General features: G+C 43.2%; 1 long non-coding RNA gene across 1 annotated transcript; it reads right to left on the bottom strand.

Moving 5' to 3' along the window:
* Positions 1-300: 300 nt before the first annotated feature.
* On the bottom strand, positions 301-6,890 carry LOC111589518 (uncharacterized). Its single transcript, XR_002748554.2, has 3 exons — positions 6,575-6,890; positions 6,065-6,097; positions 301-5,379 (listed from the first exon to the last, which is right to left on the bottom strand). It is a non-coding gene; the product is annotated as an uncharacterized lncRNA (long non-coding RNA).
* Between the last annotated feature and the right edge of the window lie 733 nt (positions 6,891-7,623).

The following is a 7,623-nucleotide window of genomic DNA, read 5'->3' on the forward strand; positions in this document are numbered from 1 at the left end:
TTTGAAAAACATTTTCTTTTGAAAACTCACACCTTTCCTCAAATCATTTGTAACAAATATATCAGGGATTGATTGCGGCAAGCGGCTGGGTGGCCATAATAACTTGTCTTAAAATCATATCATGCATAAAATAACAGGCTAAGGGTTGTGGTTGAAAAATCATAGGTAATTTATGCATCAAAGGGATCCAGTGAGCTTGTCGTGCTTATTCGGCGAAGGGGGAAGGGGAGCTCGCGGAACTGGCTTCTAGCTCCACCGCTTGGTGTAGACTTGCAGATCTGGCCTCCACGAGACGGCACGAACACTCCGATAACTATGCAACATGAATAAGCAAACATACAAACAAGCAAGTATACCAACAAATATTTAGTATAGTGGTCAGAACAACGATATATAGATGGGTAGAGTCTTGAGTAGAATCTGTGTCATGTGGTGTTGAGATACTAATAGTGGTGGAGCGGAGGTGCTTACCAGGAGGGTGGACTGGAGGCGAAGCGACACTATGCGTGTAGCCGGCAGAGCAGAGTAACTGAGTGGGTGGGGTGTTTGCCTTGGCTGAGGGTGTTGAGTGTGTGGAGAGGGAGAGGGTAGCTGGGTGTATTTATAGCTGAGTGTATGTGGTGTAGCACAGTGAAGTTCACTGTTGTTGAGAATAGTGACGAATGAATCGTCTGACTTAGTATGAACAGGAGAGTTATAGGCAGAATATGGGACAAGAGTACCTTGGGAGTTTTCTGGAATATGAACCATGCTTAAGGGATGACATGGTTGGATAGGGAATAATTTGATAAGAATTTAGAAACAAGAATTATTGGAATCTGAGTTTGGAAGCCTGGTTCGAAGGAATCTCAAAGTTAAGCGTGCTCAACTCGGAGAAACCTAGGATGGGTGACCAGATGGGAAGTTCCCTACTGGAAGGAAAATCACAGTCACCGGAGTTCGTATGACTGGAATATGGGTCTGGCTGGTCTTAGGTGGACTGGACAGCATGATGTATGAGTACTAGTTGAAATTTGGGGTGATCGGCTAATCGATGAATAGTAACGATGAATAGTGGCGATGGAAAAGTAATTATAGATATCATCGATGAATAGTAACGATGATGAATAGTAATGATAAATAGTAACGATGATGAATAGTGTATGTGAATAGTAACAGTGAATAGTAATGGTGAATAGTGACAGTGAATAGTTCGTATGAACGAACGATGAACGATGAATAGGAACTATGAACGAACGGACGAACGATCGAATGATCGGACGAACGAACGATTGGAATTTCGGCAGCATAACGGCAGGAAAAGATTATTTGGACGAACGAACGGACGAACGATCGAATGATCGGACGAACGAACGATCGGAATTTCGGCAGCATAACGGCAGGATAAAGATTATCTGGAAGAACGATGAATAGGGACTATGAACGAACGATGAACGATGAATAGGGACTATGAACGAACGATGAACGATCGAATGATCGAACAAACGAACGATCGGAATTTCGGCAGCATAACGGCAGGAAAAAGATTATCTGGAAGAACGATGAATAGGGACTATGAACGAACGATGAACGATGAATAGGGACTATGAACGAACGATGAACGATCGAATGATCGAACAAACGAACGATCGGAATTTTGGCAGCATAACGGCAGGAAAAAGATTATTTGGACGAACGAACGGACGAACGATCGAACGATCGGACGAACGAACGAACGAACCATGAACGATCGGACGAACGATCGAACGATCGGACGAACGAACGAACAAACTAAGAACAGGGGGACGAACGATCGAAGAACGATCGAACGATCCTTGTGCTAGTGTGTGCTTGTGTGGAACATGGAGTGGGTGTGTGTGGGGGGGGGAAGAGAGTTGCCATGAAATGGCTTGGGGTGGGATGAGAGGAGGCCCTTGCCCCTCTATTTATAGCCATGGTGGGGGGATTAGGGGGAGGGATGAGAGCATTAGTGGGAGGATGAGAGGTTTAGTGGGAGATTAGCATGTATTTGTCTTGTATAAGTGAGATTAGCTTGTAGAGCTCACCGTATGACACTGGAGGCATACGTATACGTATGGGCATGAGGAAAGTTATGAAGAAAATATTTGTAGGGACTTGAAAAATGATTCTGAAGGTATTTCTCAGGAGGAAAATGCTTGGAGGATTATCTGTGGAATATTTGGGCAGTATTTCTGGAAAGAATCAGAGGGGATCAGTGGGAAATATCTGGGCAGTGTTTCTGGAAAGAATTTGAGGGGGATCACTCAGAAAATATTTGTAGGATATTTTGAGGAGGATTTTGGAGATAATATAGACCACTATATTTTATTTGTTGATATCAACTCGCAAACAAACATTTTGAAATGAAACTTGAAATTCATTTTGAATTTAGGGTGAGTTTGAGAAAATTTCAGGATTTGAATTTTTGGGATGCTACATTGAAGATAGACTCCTTTTCCATCAAATGAATAAAGACCACAAAGAAGGCACAAGAGTAAGGCTAGGAGAGCAACACACACAACACACAAATCTGCAGTACACACGCACACAAGCCAAGACTTGAGCTCAAAACGTAGCACAGAGAGTTCACAACTCGAACGAAGCTCAAATCACTAACACAATCGATCAAATGCGCGGAGGCGGAGTGTTGGAGTCTTAGAATGCTTAGGTGACTCCTCCATACGCCTAGGGGTCCCTTTTATAGCCCCAAGGCAGCTAGGAGCCTTTGGAGGCCAACAAGGAAGGCTATCCTTGCCTTATGTCGAGTGGCGCACCGGACAGTCCGGTGCGCCACCGGACAGCCACTGTAGCTTGTTCGGTGTGCGATTGCCTTCTAAATCGGGCACTGACGACCGTTGCAGCTCCGGGCCCGTTGGCGCACCGGACAGTCCAGTGCCCCCTGCCGACCGTTGGAGCTGCCACGCGTCGCCCGCAGATTTCACGCCCGACCGTTGGCGCTGGCGACCGTTGGCTCACCGGACAGTTCAGTGCACCAACGGACAGTCCGGTGAATTTTAGCCGTACGCCGCCGTCGAATTCCGAGAGCGGCGAGTTCACCGCGGACCAGCCTGGCGCACCGGACACTATCCGGTGCACCACCGGACAATGTCCGGTGCACCTGACCAGAGTTGCTGTTTGGCTGCACACAACCAAGTCTTTTCATATTTGTTTCTTTTCTTCTCTGCTCTGTTTCTAACACTCAGACAAATACATTAGTATACAAAAACCAATTACTAAGTCTAGAAACATACCTTGTTATATGATTTGCACTTCTTGCTTGTTTAGCACATAGCAACTCACTCACTATGTGTTGGACACTTAATCACCAAAACATTATAGAATTGGCCCAAGGGCATATTTCCCTTTCAACTACAACTACGAGACTCCGTGACCATACCGTAGAGTGACTTGAGAGAGATTTGAGCACATTTTTTAGTCGTTACTCTATCGTTTTGTTGTTGCGCTCTTGTCTTTTCTTTTGTGCATGTTGTTGTTGCGTTGTGTACTTGTGTGTGTGTTCTACTCCCTCCCTTGCTCTGATTTTGGATTGTGATCATCTTGTGTAAGGCGTGAGAGAATCCAACTTGTGGAGATTCTACACAAACGGATTTCAAGATATAATGAAGAACTATGGTACTCAAGTTTGATCTTTGGATCACTTAAGAGGGGTTGAGTGCAACCCTCGTCCATTGGGACGCCACAACATGGAGTAGACAAGCATATTACGCTTGACCAAATCACAGGATAAAATTTGTCATGTCTCTTGTGTCATTTACATTATTGCAATTTTTATCTCTTCTTAGTTCCATCTTCTCACTTGTGATATTGCTCAAAGTATAAACCATATCTTGATAGAGCAATCAAGTGAAAAGGAACTTATCTCTCTTTCTCTTTTTGCAATCTTGGTTTTGATTTACTCTAACTCATATTATAGACCAAGTTTGTGGGTTTAAGTGATATTTTGCAAGATCACCTATTCACCCCCTCTAGGTGCTCTCAACAAGCTATCAAGAATTTCATTCTCTGCCTCAATGGGATGTCCAATTGGTTGAGTCACCACCACCATCATCCCATTACCTCCCCTAACTCAAGAGGCATCACATGCAGGTCCTATTGCTAAACTGTCATCACCTCCTCAATCTTTACCCGCTACCTAGTCTATTCCTTTTCACCTACCAACGCCACCTCCTCATCCGCTTTTGTGATATACTGGCCCAAGACTTAATAGGATTAATATAGTACTCATATCAATAAGGTGCATCTTTTTTTGGAAGCCTATCTCGAAAGAACCTCCAATTAAGTGTGCTTGGCCTAGAGCAATTTTGGGATGGGTGATCGACCGAAAAGTCTTCCCGGGTGCACAGGAGTGAGGACAAAGTACACATAAAAGACTCGTGTTGGTCTGTGGGGATGGTCTATGGTCCTAGAGGGTTGCCAGGAGTAAGTACCCCGGTCTTGGAGTGGACCGGGTGTTACATCTTTCTAGCCCCCCATCTCCGCCACTAATATCGCCATTAAGGGCTCCACCTTCTCTGTCGTACTCATCCTCTTTGTGACCCACTACCTCCGCCACCAGCATCTCTATAAAGGGCTCCACTTTCTCCACCCCCAAAAGAGCTTAAAAACCAAAAACAATTTTATACCAACAATGATTTCCTCGTTCGATCCAAAGAAGCCGAAAACCGCTGGTACAACAAAAAATTTGTCAAGGATTGCACGGAGCCACACCACATGGAGTATTGATTTGGTTGATCACGAGTTGTTAGCAAAAAAGCATGAGATGCGTACCATAAAGATCAAGAAGCCAACTGGGAAGGATTACAAGAATGTCCCTAAATATTATGTGCCTAGCAGACCTCTACTCACTTGGGATGTACTCAAAAAGGTCCCAACTAGTATAAAAAAGGTTACACGACTGGTATATAAGAGCATTTGTTGTTGGCATCAACACGATCAATGTTTGTATACCAGTAGATGCTTTTGCTATTGGCAATTAACATGCAATTGTTATGTTCGAGGACATGTGGCTGATGATGAACCTTAAGAGACTCGACGTCCAGCTTCTAATGTTGCTTGTATTGTAAGTGTCACTCATTTTTACACATGCATGTGTTATTATTAATGAGTTGTATTAATTTTAAATATCTGACATGCACATGCATCATGCAGAATGCAATATGATCAATATGAGATCTGTTATAGACTGAATCTTTATTCGGATGCCGATAAAAGGGTTGGGTATCTCAACCCAATCAAAATATGCGAGGAACAACACACTTTTAGAATCGGCAAAGACAACGAAGAATTATAGGGAAAGACAGACGAAAAAGTTAAGGAGCATACAAAGAAATTGAAGGACTTCGAAGCCCGATACGACACCTGCAAAGAAATTGAAGGATAACAACCCAATTATGGTTGCCTGCAGCTCAACTCCATTAGCTCTTCACTAGAGGTCTAAAAGCCTTATGATTTCATTGCAAGACTCAGTTGTTTCTAATTCCCCACAGCAATACAGTGCAGTTGTGTTAAATTCAAGGTACCAAATACAAACTTGTCATATCCACAAAACTACAGATACAAATATGAAACTTTCAGATCCGAAGTTTACGCATGTTAAATTAATTTACAGAACCTAAGTGCAATTAACGTACAGATATGTCATTTATAAATGAGCCATGTAAGTATACATTTTAGGTAGTGTTTAATCTTTAGACAAAACATAATTCTTTTGTTCTAAATTATAAGACGTTTTGACTTTTCTAGATATATTATTTTTATTACATGTCTAGATTAGGGTATGATCTAAGTGCACAACAAAAGCTATGAATATACAAAAGTTAAAACGTTTATATAAAAACAGGGGGAGTATTCAGCACATTGCCTTTCTACATTATATAATCTTTAGCAAGTATTTCATTGTAAAGAAATACTTTTAACTATTCAGCAAAGAAATCAAGTGAAAAGAAATGCACCATTTCTATAGACTTTCGAGCAATGCACAAACATGAATGGTTTCTCTCACTGTCTACTTATTACTATTAGTGATGGAAAAGAAAGCACATACCTGAATGTTTTCTCCTAATCAAAATTAAGTCGCCTGCATGGAGGAAATGTGTTGAATTGTAAGCTCTTTCAGAAGAATCCCCATGCTTACCAAGTTAGTACCCTGTTACCCGGTAACTGTTCATTTGCCTTCACACTAGCATAGATGAAACTTGGCTCAAAATTAGCTGTGTTATATAAGCAAGAACTTCAGCCTAGGATTTAGCGAATTTATGTTGTACTAGTACATGTCAAATACCAATTTCAAGAGAATAAAGGCCATATTAGGATTCACAGTAGATTAATTAATAACTAATCAATCATCAAAATTGGAAAATCCACAGGTATTCTATAGACCAGGCGCATTACATCCTAATTTGGTAATTCCTAAATAAGATTGGTAGCACCCTAGCAGTATCTGTCCAATAGGGAAAAACAATTCCAGTCATGAACACACAACACAAATTCAGCCATATCTAGCAAAATCTAGGGAGTAAGGAGAGGGGAGGGAGTAGATTAGTAACCAGACTACCAGTGTGTGAAGCCTAGCCGCTGAAGGACCGCAGCTGCATGAAGGGCTGATGGTGATCGAAGATGTGGGGAATCAAGTTGCAGGACAGGAGACCGTAGATCGGGGGAAGCAGGGACATCGAAGCCTTGTTCTTGTAGGCCACAACCTTGGCTAGAACCATGCTCCATGGCATGCGGAGCCTGTGTGCACACGACGGCACTGGGCATGGGGCAGCGAGGATTTGTTGGTGGTGCCGCGACAAGCAGGACGCGTGGAGGGAGGAGCGGCACCGATGCGAGAGTGTCAACAAGTGTCCGTCACCATTCAGGAGTTCAGCAACTTCGATTCAGACTTTCAGAGCTTTGCTTCTTTCAGTTTGGTCGGTCTGTTTTCTTATTTTCGTCAGGCTTTAGTCTTTTCTCTTGCCGCTGTGTTCTTGGACATGCAGCCGAATTAGTTGAGCCCGCGTAGTCCCCCTCAATTCACTTCGATCTAGACGTAACCGAACAATACCGTAGCAGGCCTAGCAGCTAGGCACGTTTTCAGGGAGATCGCAAACTAGTGGACTTAGAACCGAGCTTGAACTGCGTGATGGCGCGGTTGTGGACGGACTCGGACGATGTTTTTATAGCGTGTTGTAACAAGTCTGTAACTATCAAGTTTGTTTTTCAGTCAATAGAAGAGACTAGAAAAGCGGGCTGTTTTGACGGAACCAAAAATCTCATGTTCGTTCTCATCTTGCGTCTAGTGATCTTGCGATCGCAATTCCGGTGTGTCAGCAAACCAGTATCAGCAGAGGTAACTGGAGAGTTGGGCCAGGAAGATAAGGCTGAAAGTGTCCATGGGCTGAAAAGGAGCGACAGAATTAGGAGGAAGAACGTGCGGCTTTCTGGGCCAGAGTGGATGGCGTGAGGCAAATGTTGCAGCAGAAGATGGCCGTAATGATGTCGCTTGAGCTATAAGCCAGTGGGCTTTGTGCTGGTATGTAATAAGTAGTGGAAAGGAGTTGGAGGAAGGCATCAAAGATTGTAACCGAATTCTGTTTCCTAAGATTCTCTCGGCTGCTGCCG

Source organism: Zea mays, chromosome 6, assembly GCF_902167145.1.
Source record: "Zea mays cultivar B73 chromosome 6, Zm-B73-REFERENCE-NAM-5.0, whole genome shotgun sequence".
NCBI classification, from domain to species: domain Eukaryota; kingdom Viridiplantae; phylum Streptophyta; class Magnoliopsida; order Poales; family Poaceae; genus Zea; species Zea mays.